General features: G+C 40.2%; 1 protein-coding gene across 1 annotated transcript in view; it reads right to left on the bottom strand.

Annotated features, from left to right (window-relative positions):
- Positions 1 to 4,580, bottom strand: part of LOC134542359 (uncharacterized) — a 397,749-nt gene extending 393,169 nt beyond the window's left edge. Inside the window, exon 1 of the mRNA XM_063386532.1 lies at positions 4,576 to 4,580. The gene's annotated coding sequence lies outside the window, so the exon portion shown is untranslated. The remainder of the gene's footprint in view (positions 1 to 4,575) is intronic.
- Between the last annotated feature and the right edge of the window lie 7,690 nt (positions 4,581 to 12,270).

Raw genomic sequence — 12,270 nt, 5'->3', positions numbered from 1 at the left:
TTTGAAGATGTATGGTACTGGACATGTCTTGACTGTAGCTATATCAACACTGAAGGACTCCTGAACTGTAGATGAGAGGTACAAAAATAATTGACTTTGGACCTAGCCCGGTATCGTATAAATTATTTTAGAAATGTGTTGTAGACATTTGGAGTCAGTTGGAGGTTATGTGTAGCTGTACATAATAAAATTTAAATTTGAGTAGTTGAAACTATGTTTGGTTTCTGAAAGTTCCATTGTTCAGAGACTCTTAATCCTTCTAGTAAGTCTAAATGAACCGTGTATGTAGGATGAGAGATTAGTTGTTTCAATATATAATTTAAACTTTTATTCCTTGAAATTTCTAATTTTTTTTTTAGTAATAACAATGGATGATGTATTGACTCGAGTATTATAGTAATTGGTTCTTGATTTGACTAGCGTATTATTCAAACCGGTGCATGTATATAAGCGAGTCCTAGACAGCAGGTCGCTCAGTTTGTTACCGGCGACGACGACGGTGTAAGGATCACCTAGTTTGATTCTTCTGGTGTATAAGACGTGTAATTACCTGTTCTTGTGAACTCGATGGCATCTTTACCATCTAAAACGACGAACTTGATGGATGTTGTACCATCGACTACGGGAACCCTGACGTCAGCTATGACGGAGAAGGTGCATATCCCGTCGGCAACGACGACGTCATCACAAGAGGAGACTTCAACAGTCGTGATACCGTCAGCAGGAGAGACTTTAATGCCGGTGGTGCTGGCTACACAGGAAAACTCTACGAACTTCGTTTCGTCCTCGATGGAAACTTCAATGACTGGTGATTCAAGAACGACTAACGAACATCGGTGCTGTTACTGTGACAAGATTTTCTCAAACAACAGCAATGCTGGACGACACGAGAGGAGAGAATGCGCTAAGAACCCTTATCGTAAAATGTTTAGCTGTAACAAATGTCGTAAGCAATTTGCAAGGCAAGATAAGTTGAAAAGACACCTGAAGACATGTAGAGGTCCTGCTGTGCGGCAGAAACTAAAGGTTTCTATACAACAACGATGCATCGATGTGCATAAGAGTATGCCTGGAGATGGCGTAACTGCTGCAACAACATCATCTGGTTCGGGTCTGAAAGGATCGTCTTCATCACCACGGTATCCTTGCAGCTACTGTGATATGTCGTTCGCATTTGTTCATGATGCACGACGACATGAGCGGAGGAAAAGCAAATAGAATCCTTCTCGTATAAAGTTTCGCTGCGATGTGTGTCATGGTTGGTTTACACGTATTGACAGTTTGCGACGACATGTGAAAAAATGTAAAGGTGAAGTCAGTGTGTCTACTGAAGAACTACCTGTAGAAATTTCCACTCCTCGCTTTCGATTGGAGACTCGTAAGCGTACAAGCAAGAAAACCGATGTGCAGCAACCGATTGGTATGGTGTCTGAACAAGAAAATAAACATAAGACTGTGTTCGGCGCATTACAAGTGAATGATAATGGGTTCTACATGGCGCAGTCTGCATTTCGTGGAACATTGAAAGACTACTATTATCTAAATACGTTAGGTGAGTCGAAAGACATTTGTAATTTTCTTGACGATATCAGACAGAACATAATCAATCAGCTTACTGATGACGTAGCAACAAACGGTCCATTAAAATATAACTTGTGGTTGGAATGTATATATGGAAAGCCGTATCCATTCGATGACGAAGTGAAGAAGTGTGCATTCAAGACATCGGCGGCAGTAATTTACAGTTCTAACGATGTGAAGCAAACTGTTAAAAATGGTATCCTGAAACTCTGTCAAGAAGAGGAGGACTATGTCTGTAAAGGTTCTGGCTGGACTCTTTCTAGTGTAAGCAGATTGGAGCTAAGAATTAGTCATTTCACGCCTATGCGGACCTAAATGTTTATAAGATTGCTGGCTTTCGCAAGTGATCCTGTAGTAAAGTAGAAGTTATGTAATAAAGTTTATTTTGTGAAAGAACTTGTGTTGTTTTATTTCTCGAACCTGTCACCATTATGTTAAATCGTTCTTATATTTAATTTTTTATCAACTATGATCGTACCAAGGACCTAAGTCGACCTGATTTATCAGTTTATTGATGGTAAATTTATTTAATGAATTTTGGTACTATACCCTATTTTGTGTGTTAGTTATTTTGAATTTTCAAGATGACATCCAAATTTTAAGATGTCGGACACCTCAGTAATAATAATAAATGATTACGTACACTAGCGGGTTAGAATAAAACTAGCATGAAGGTAATGATGGTAATGATGGTAATACTAGTACACACAAGATGGTGGCCACCAGCAGACGAAAACATGATGGTGGCAATGAGCACTAGCAGGTGGTAGCTCCTGGTAGCATGTACTGAAATGTCGGAACCATGATGGTCGACAAGGACAAAGTAAAAATTCAAGGTCAAGGTCAAAGTTAAAGGTCAAGGTCAATGTTCAATGCCAACAGTCGAGGTTAAAGGTATGGTGAACAGAAAATTATTCTAACATGTCGCCTGCACACTATAGCAGACGAAAACAAGATGGTGGTCTCCAGCGGATGAAGACAAGATGGTGGACATGACGTCATATCTGTTTACGATATATACCTTGTTACTGATGGTAAGTCAGTCTGTAGGTAGCTTCCGTGGAGGAAGGATCTGGTGTTTTTTTTTTCTTTTTGCCCTCACCGGTTTCGAACCAAGGGCAGGAATCGATCTAATCAATCCGTTTTCTAATAAGTTAATTTTTTTATGAATATTAAAAAAGAAATTTCATTAAAATCGGATATTAAATAAATAAGTTAAAGATGGTGACCGTAACAAAATGGGCGATGATCTAGAATCCAATATGTCCGTCAAGGTCACGATCGAAGCTCCCCACAGCATGCGGCTTAGAGCGGCTTGACCATGGGGAATTTAAGCCACTATGGGGAACATTTCTAGTTTTTTTTTAAATTTTTTATTAAAATTTTATTAATTGATTTTTTTTATAATTTTTAAAAATATTTACATTAAAATCGTATAATAAATAAAAAAGTTAAAGTTGGTGACCGTAATAAAATGAGCGATGATCTAGAATCCAATATGGTCGCCAAGGTCGCGATCGAAGCTCCCCACAGCATGCGGCTTAGAGCGGCTTGACCATGGGGAATTTAAGCCACTATGGGGAACATTTCTAGTTTTTTTAAATTTTTTATTAAAATTTTATTAATTGATTTTTTTTTGTAATTTTTAAAAATATTTACATTAAAATCGTATAATAAATAAAAAAGTTAAAGTTGGTGACCGTAATAAAATGAGCGATGATCTAGAATCCAATATGGTCGCCAAGGTCGCGATCGAAGCTCCCCACAGCATGCGGCTTAGAGCGGCTTGACCATGGGGAATTTAAGCCACTATGGGGAACATTTCTAGTTTTTTAAATTTTTTATTAAAATTTTATTAATTGATTTTTTTTGTAATTTTTAAAAATATTTACATTTAAATCGTATAATAAATAAAAAAGTTAAAGTTGGTGACCGTAATAAAATGAGCGATGATCTAGAATCCAATATGGTCGCCAAGGTCGCGATCGAAGCTCCCCACAGCATGCGGCTTAGAGCGGCTTGACCATGGGGAATTTAAGCCACTATGGGGAACATTTCTATTTTTTTTTTAATTTTTTATTAAATTTTTATTAGTTGAATTTTTTAATGATTTTTAAAATTTTTTCCCATTTTTCTAACATAAAAATTACGGATTTTCAAGATGGCGGTCATGACGTCATACTAGGTGAAGATATATATACTTTGACATAAGTGGTGGGGGTCAGTCTGCCAGCACCCACCTAGGGGGAAGGGTCGGTCGCCATTTTTATTTTTTTTGCCCTCACCGGGTTCGAACCGAGGACTCCAAACTCCGTGTCGTTAATGTTTGTTTTTTATAAGTATTTTATTAAAATTTTATTATTTGAATTTTTTTATAATTTTTAAATTTTTTTTCATTAAAATCGGATAATAAATAAAAAAGTTAAAGATGGCGGCCGTAACGGAAAATGCAACGGTGACGTCATCATCCAAAATGGCGGAAAACACATCGCCGGAATTTTCGAGAACACAATGACGTCATTCAAAATGGCGGATCCAAGATGGCGGATCCAAAATGGCCGTCGGGGTCAAGGTCAAGGTCAAAGGTCAAGGTCACACACATCCAAGATGGCCGCCGTGACGTCACAATCCAAGATGGCGGACTGGCTCCCGGCTCTACCGCCTGGCGCCTGTCCTCGGATGCCCTATCCTATACTACTTATAGAGGGCACGGTTTACAAAAAACTTTAACTATTGGAGGCACTGGGACAACACAAAGCATAAATGCCCGGGCAAGAATCCGAAGATAGTGTTACAGCGAGCACTTAGCGTCGTGCATAGTTCACCCTGTGTTCAATAGAGCTCAAAAATATCGAAAGTCAGAATCGTGCGTATTTCATAACGTACATGGAAATGCCAAGAATATTTTTTTTTGTTTGCCCGTGGGCGCGCTCTTCGTTGAAGGGCAAGTAAGTTATCTGCGATTACCAGCGTCGCACACGACACACATTCCGCCTCGTGTCGCGAACTTGGGCTCCGGTCAGGAACTCGGGACTCCTCGCGCCGATCCGCGGCGACGCCGGCGCTACCATAGAGTTCATAATCGCGCGCCGCCGCCACTTTCTCACCCGCGGCGCGCCCCGACGCTTCACGGAGCACCGCCGGAAACGAACGACGCAGGCTGGAGATAAATCTGGAAATTATGGAGGCGCACGTAATCTGAGCTCTCCTCCCACCGCGAATATACGCTATATTTTTTTTTTTTACGTCGCGTCGTCCCTCATACTTATTTATCAAGAATTTTCCCACGAATTTTTCTCCCCACCCATAATGCTTAGACTGTCATTTCGTGCCACCAAAAATGTTTTTCCAAGCACTAAGAACATATTGCTGTTGTGTTTTAACTAATGACCTGTAGCAAGGAAATGCCTTCAGTAAATTTTTTTACTATCGTCATTTGTGACAACGAAATCCAGCTATCAAGATTAAATTATCTTAAAGGGATAGTTACGGACCAATCAATGATCCTATATAAATACCGTGAGAGAACACAAGGTCTTCGGTTGTTAATCGCGCTTGAAGATGTCTACAGCGTGCAATGCCGAAAATGACACACCCTCAAACCAAAAGCCAAGAATAGATTTAGTGAATTTGGTTGAATCTCCGAACTTATTGCAAGTGTTAAGGACATGACAGTAGCTGCGTTGTTAGTTAACCCGAGCCATCGAATTTACTGGTAATTAAGTTCTGTTAATGGCCATAACTTCTGATTGTCTCTGGGAAAATACCATTAAATGTGGATGATACTTGTATGTACATGTTACATGTGTTACATGGTGTTACTTTTAAATAATTAATACTGTGTTTTAAAACAGTATGTGATATAAATGTTCATTGAATTCATTGTGTTATTTTTGATATTTTGATAAACTGTGCAGTATAAATATTTTTATACATGTGTGTATTGTTCAATTGTTTATGATTTGAATGTAAAATCTTTATATTGTGTTAATGGATTTTATATTTGTCTTGTATTATACTGTATACAGCTTATTTTGTCAGTTCAAATGATGCATATAAATAAACGAACAAAACCCCATGGGTTCATAACTGCCATGCATGCTAGAAGCAAAAATTTGTAATAATATTCTACAAAGTCATTAAAGTTTGGTGTCAATACAATTTCTAATATGCATTTACAAAGGCAAAATATGTTATATTCTCTTGTAAGTTTTTCTTTTTACAGCCTGCGCGACTCTACTGTAATCTATGATCGTCCATGGCAATCAAGTTTACTAAGGCAAGAGAAAAGTGTTCATAATGTATCTTTATTGTATTTGTTCCAGTGTGAGAATATCTTTGATGAAATATTCATCGAAACGAATGTGAAACTGCCAAATCTCGTATTATTCCATGCTGTAGTTGACGAGAAACAAGCTAAAAACAATTACTATAAACATTTTAATGTAAGTTACTTATTTTTGTGTCCAATAACACATTTAAAGTCTTATTATTAATAAGTATGAGACAAAAATAGTAGGTGTATTTGGTTCATATGGGGACAGGGGAGGGGGGAGGGGGATTCGGGGATTCGAGGCGACCATCTTGGATGACGTCACTTCCAGCGGCCATATTGAATGACGTCACTTCCGGCGGCCATCTTGGATTACTTCACTTCCGGCGGCGGCCATCTTAGATTGCGTCACTTCCGGCGGCCATCTTAGATTGCGTCCCTTCCTGCGACCATCTTGGATTACGTCACTTCCGGCGACCATCTTGGATTACATCAAGTCCGGTGGCCATTTTGTTTTCTACAACATTCCTCTATTTTGAGTTTCGTCCGCCATCTTGAAAATCTTTATTTATTATCCGATTTTAATGAAAACAAATTTAAATTTTAAAAAATTAAATAATCAAAATTTTAAAATAAAATTAAAAAAATATTATTTAATAAAATTGTAATTAAAAACCTATGTATCGAACACCCCACTCCTCTAAATTACAAGTACATCATCTAGCACCCCCACCCCTCTGTTACAATGGCATCGTCATCGAACACCCCACTCATTCATGTTACAATTTTTCGTTACATCCACCATCTTGGAAAATCATAATTATTAACTTAGAAAATCAGGGGAAAAATTATATACCATCGTTGTCTGCTGGAGGGACCATCTTATTTAGTGGAGACTGCCATCTTGATTTCATCTGATGGATGTCGTCATCGGCTGTAGGTTTATAAAGTATGTTAGTGTATGTAAGGTCGAGTTACAATTCTCTACCAACATTGTTATGAACCTTATAGACCAAAATCCACAGAATCCAAAAAATCCACAAAATCCACAGTCATTTTGTTGTTGTAACCGACAGTTTTTTCTTAAAGTCTTATCACTTATAGGTTTTAACTAAAATATATGTTATCAATACTATCGTTGTGGATGTGTTAGTTAAAGTAATGATAATTTAAAAAAACATTTATTACTCCATCTTAGCTGGCCAAAAAATTTTCAGAGTCCTAACTCACAAGTAATAATCTCTTCTCATGTTTGCGTACACGTGTTTTAAAGCTGCATGGAAGCAGATATTTTTAATGTCTGCGTTCAATTTCACTTTTATAAACAAGTTCATGTTTGCGTACATGTGTTTAAAAGCTGCATGGAAGCAGATATTTTTAATGTCTGCGTTCAATTTCACTTTTATAAACAAGTTCATGTTTGCGTACTCGTGTTTTAAAGCTGCACGGAAGCAGATATTTGTAATGTCTGCGTTCAATTTCACTTTTATAAACAAGTTCATGTTTGCGTACTCGTGTTTTAAAAGCTGCATGGAAGCAGATATTTTAATGTTTGTGTATAATTACATTTCACCATTCTGTAAGACATTTATAAGTATCAGTACCTCGTGGGATATAGGTTCTATATTAAAAATAATAAACAATATGTAGGTAAAATTGTATTTATTAAATTAAGAACATATTTTACACAACAAAAATGGAGCAAAAACAAAAACTACACATAAAAAAACTGAAACTTTACAACAAAAATGGAAACTATAAATCAAAAACATAAACTGTACAGCAAAAACAGAAAAACTATACAACAAATGGAAACAACTACCAAACTGCCAAACTATTTAAATCAAAAACTATTTACAGAAAAAAAATTATTCGCCGCCTCCAACATATCCGTGGGGTACTGTGTGGATACCATCTTCGCAGATCAGCCGTTTGTCGTCCTCCCACGTTATGGCCAGCTTATTGCTGTACTCAGTATAGAGTATGTGCTGATGGGAGCGAATTGCTCTAACGCCTGCCCTCATTGTGCGGTGGTCTTGCAGGGCTTCCAGGTAGTCATCGAATGTTATGTGGTTTTTGACCACACATCGCTGGATGCCCTTGACCTTTTTCTCGCTCTTACCACCACACCTGTAGGCGTAGAGTTTGGCCCGTAGGCTTACAAACTCCTCCATCACTTCTCCCCCACATTCATCTTTGAATTTACCGACAACTTTCTTGTTGATGGGGGAGAAGCATGGGTGGTCGGAAGGGTAGCAGCTGGTGTCGAATTTAGCCATCAGTGTAGGGTCGGCTTTGAGGTCTGAGTAAAAGTCTGTTGTCTGGATCTCATACACAAAACTGTCTGTATCCATATACATCAGGTGAATATTGTCATGGTAACGGGGTTTCATGGTATTGTAGTGGAAGTCGTACATGAGAGTCTTTGAAAGATCTAGTACGGCCAGTCCGGCATAGATCGGCTTGTCGAAAATGATGGTCTCGTGATTAAGGTGGACTAGAGACAAATTCGGTTCGTACATTGTACGGTCCTTGAAGGACGGACGACACACCAACTTCTTGAACCTCTTCTCAGAGCACACCAACTCCATTTTGAGCCTCCGCCTTTTATTTTCCATCAGTTTACCAAATGTCGAGTTCACAGCGAGCTTAAAGAACTCCTTCTCGAACTCGTTGGCTGCTGCTTTCCGCTTGTTGGTATTCAGCCGAATATAGGGCTCCAACCATGCCGACTGCTCAAACTGCAGGACTCGATGTATCTTAGTCACTCTCAGCCCATGAGATACCGCTTGCTGGAGGTTTTTGTAGTGGACAATGTAGTGCTCTTTATTTTCAAGTGTTGTCATCAACTTTGATTGATTTGAGCCGGGCGGACACTGATTTATGGGGAGAAATGGCAGGTCTTTATGACTTTCATGGAGCTCGGGAGGGTACTCCACATCACACTCAATAATGTAGCCTGTAGGAGAATCATCTGGGACAGACACGACATCAATTGATGTGTCTGCCCATTGGAAATGCCGAATTGGAAGCGGCAGAGACATCGCCCACCCGTACAAATTATTTGCATCAATGTACTCCAGGAATGTGGATGGCTTGGATGCATCATATGTCTCAGGTATGTAGGAGTTATTGGCTACGCAATGACGTTTAATGCTTTGCGCTACTCCCCCCCTAATACCAGCCTCCACAAACATGTACATATCATAATCGGTAAGAAGCTCTAGCTGTACGCCTGTGGTTCGAAGCATCGCATCGAAAGCGAACCCTGGACAAGAAACATAGTGAGACGGATCTAGGCTGTATGTCTCCAAACATATGGAACGGAAATTCTCGAATACATCCGCCAAAATCAGGACATCTGTCTTTAGATACAAGTCAGCGTACTCCCCCAAAGTAGCACACTGAAACTTGTCCCAGACTTTCACTGCATGAGCGTACTCCATCTCTGAAATCATGGAATCAGTCAGACTATTGTAGAAATCATCGATGGATGGAAGACGAGTATCATCTAGTCGAGCAAAAGAATCCACAAAATCATACGGGAAGACACCCTTGCGGGTAACCAACTCCAACTCATCAGGCGCGAAAAACTCAGTAGTACTTATAAACTTGTCTGCAGGCAAGAACTCAGCGAGCGAAGCAAGACCCCGACTCATAAAACGGAACGTATCGACAAACTGAATGCTGAACTTATCATGTAACTTCTTGGAAAAAGTTATCAGCTTCTCCTCTGAATTCGGAATGATGAAGATGTCTTTACTATCATACCCCAACTTCCTGATAATGAAGTTCTGATCGTATGCCAGGTTGTGGAAGAACACAATCAACTTTTTCGGTCTGCGCCTGAGAAGGTTGCAGTCATTACATGCAGGCCCAATAAATTCGCCGGTGAAGTGATTGTGGTCTCGAACTTTCTTTACAGTTCCTCCGAACTTTCCTCCACAGTAGCAACAACACCTTGCTTGCAGAAAAGCAGTGTTTTGTGCATGTGTGAGCGGAGTCATAGGAACAGACGTATAAAATATTTTCTGTACGTCATGTCCAATCTCCACAATGCGGGATATGAACATATCCTCTGCGTCACAACCGCGATACAATTCAGGCTCTGATGGAAGTGCTGAAGTGAGGTGTGCAGGAATGATGGTATTATCAGCTTTCACGTAAATACAGTAGCTGTATGCTTTATGCTTTTGGTACTGCAGCGTGTATGACTCATCAGTATTCGGGTGACATGTATGGATTTTCTCTAGAATAGCTTCAAAGTCGCAATATACCACGATGGGCATCTTATCACTGTGATGGAAGTTTTTGAACTTCAGAACAGGTGGCTGGCCGTTTTGATCGGGCGATGGCATCTCCATCCTAACAGCAGCATGCTGTTTGCAGAGCTCACGGTGTTTTTCCAAACACTGAAGACCAGTGAGCCCGCTAACCCTACCCCGATCATCGTAATGCTTGAAGCATCTTTTACAAACATGAATAGCATCATGATGTGTAGTGATTTGGGACCGAACCAGAGCAGAAAAATTAGTGATGTAGGTGAAATGGGATGAATCGTCATTGACCAAGAGCAGAAGATCGAAATGATGTTCTTTTTCTTCAGGAGCGACTCGTGCAGGAACAACATTCAGATTCTCGTCGATACTGTAGATGTTGATGGAGACTCCGGGGTTCTGTTTTTCAAACAGTGGTATTTGCTTGATTGGAGTAGGGAAGTCAGTGTTGTTGAAGTTGAACTTCCCCTCCAAGTCATGGTAGCGCTGGTTGACACGTTCAGGATGCTCACCTTCCACGTACTTCACAAGAATCGACCACTTAAAGCACATGTGGTCTTCGAGGTTTTGCGGATTTATCACTGCGTATTTGTCTTTGATGGAAGTAGGTAATTCGATGTAGGAGCTGGCACGGAGTGGATCGAGCTTGTTGATTCTCAACTGTAGTCGCTTAACGGCCGACAAAGTCCATCCGGACCCCTTACCCATGTAGTCTTCCTCCTCCTTGCAGATCTTAGAGATGGACTCGGTAACTGCCTCCTCCACCTCATGAACTGCGTAGAGGGGGACATTCATGGTTTTGAAGGCCCTCTTGTCTTCACAGGCATCTACGGGTTTTTTGTAGGCGCACTCGAGCACGATATTGAATTTGAGAGGTCCGTTCTCTTCAATCTCCTCCACAAGTTGGTTGATTATTTTGTTCTTGATGGAGTCCAGGTACGTACAAATATCCTTGGCAGAACTTGACGTATTTTCTGCCACGTACGTCTTCAAGTTACCCTTGAAACCCACTTCGGCGGTGATGAAGCCGTGGGTATTGGCCAAACCAGTCCCGGTCACCACCTTTGTTCGGCTGGTCGAAGGCTTGGGCGTAACTGCAGGCTTAACTGCTACCATCCTCTGCTTCTTTGTTGGAGGCGGAGCAGGCCCCTTGCATACCTTGATGTGGGCTTTTAACTTATCAGCCCTGGCGAACTCCTTAGCACAGTTGTCGCAGGTATGTGATATGCGGTTTGGGTTAAGACCGCAAGCCGACTTCTCATGGCGTCTTGCAAAATCAGCACGGGCGAAGGCCTTGTAGCAGAAGCTACACCGCATGCCTGATGTCGTAGCGACAGCTCCAGCACATGATGCAAGGTGCTGCTGCATCTTATCGCTGCGTGCGACCATCTTTCCACATAGGTGGCACTGTTGGTGGTCACGATGCTGGTTCTCAGCACACTGACGCTCGTGCCGGTAGCGGTTGTGGCCTGCCGTGAATGTAGCAGAGCAGAAACGGCATTTCTGAACGGTAGACGCCATCATCACGACACTCGGTAGACTGGTCTCAACGTACGGAACACACAACAGTAGCTCGACGCACGGAGAACTATAACAAAAGAATTAAGAATACAATGTAGCTAGATGTTAACACGAAAAAGTTGCAAACATAACCTCAAAACTCTATCCCTCAAGCTTATTAACCTAAACTGATAGCAATGTAACTAAATAAAAAAGTTACAAATATAACCTTAAAGCTCTAGCACTCAAGCTTACTAACCTAAACTACTAGTAATGTTACTAAATAAAAAAAGTTGCAAACATAACCTCAAAGCTATTCCTTCATGTACAATCCTAAAAATGGTAGAATATTTAAAGTACCTACTCATAAAAGTTAAAGCTGAAAAAGTATTCAATGTTAACTCAAAATGATTGATTACATAACCTCAAAACTACACTAATGCACAACTCAAAAATGCTAGAATATTTAAAGTACTGTTAAAAGTTTAAGCTAAACAATTCCTGGTTACCCATACATAAGTGTACAGAGAAAAAACTAGCTATCAGATAACCTACGAAAAAGCTGAGAAACATAAAAATATTAACGAAACATGTAGCATACCTCAGAAAACGATGAAGTGGAGCTGCAGAAGATGATGT

This window comes from Bacillus rossius (assembly GCF_032445375.1).
Source record: "Bacillus rossius redtenbacheri isolate Brsri chromosome 4 unlocalized genomic scaffold, Brsri_v3 Brsri_v3_scf4_2, whole genome shotgun sequence".
In the NCBI taxonomy this organism is placed as follows: Eukaryota; Metazoa; Arthropoda; class Insecta; order Phasmatodea; family Bacillidae; genus Bacillus; species Bacillus rossius.
The sequence above is the reverse complement of the archived record's forward strand: the minus strand, read 5'-3'. Positions and strand labels throughout refer to the sequence as shown.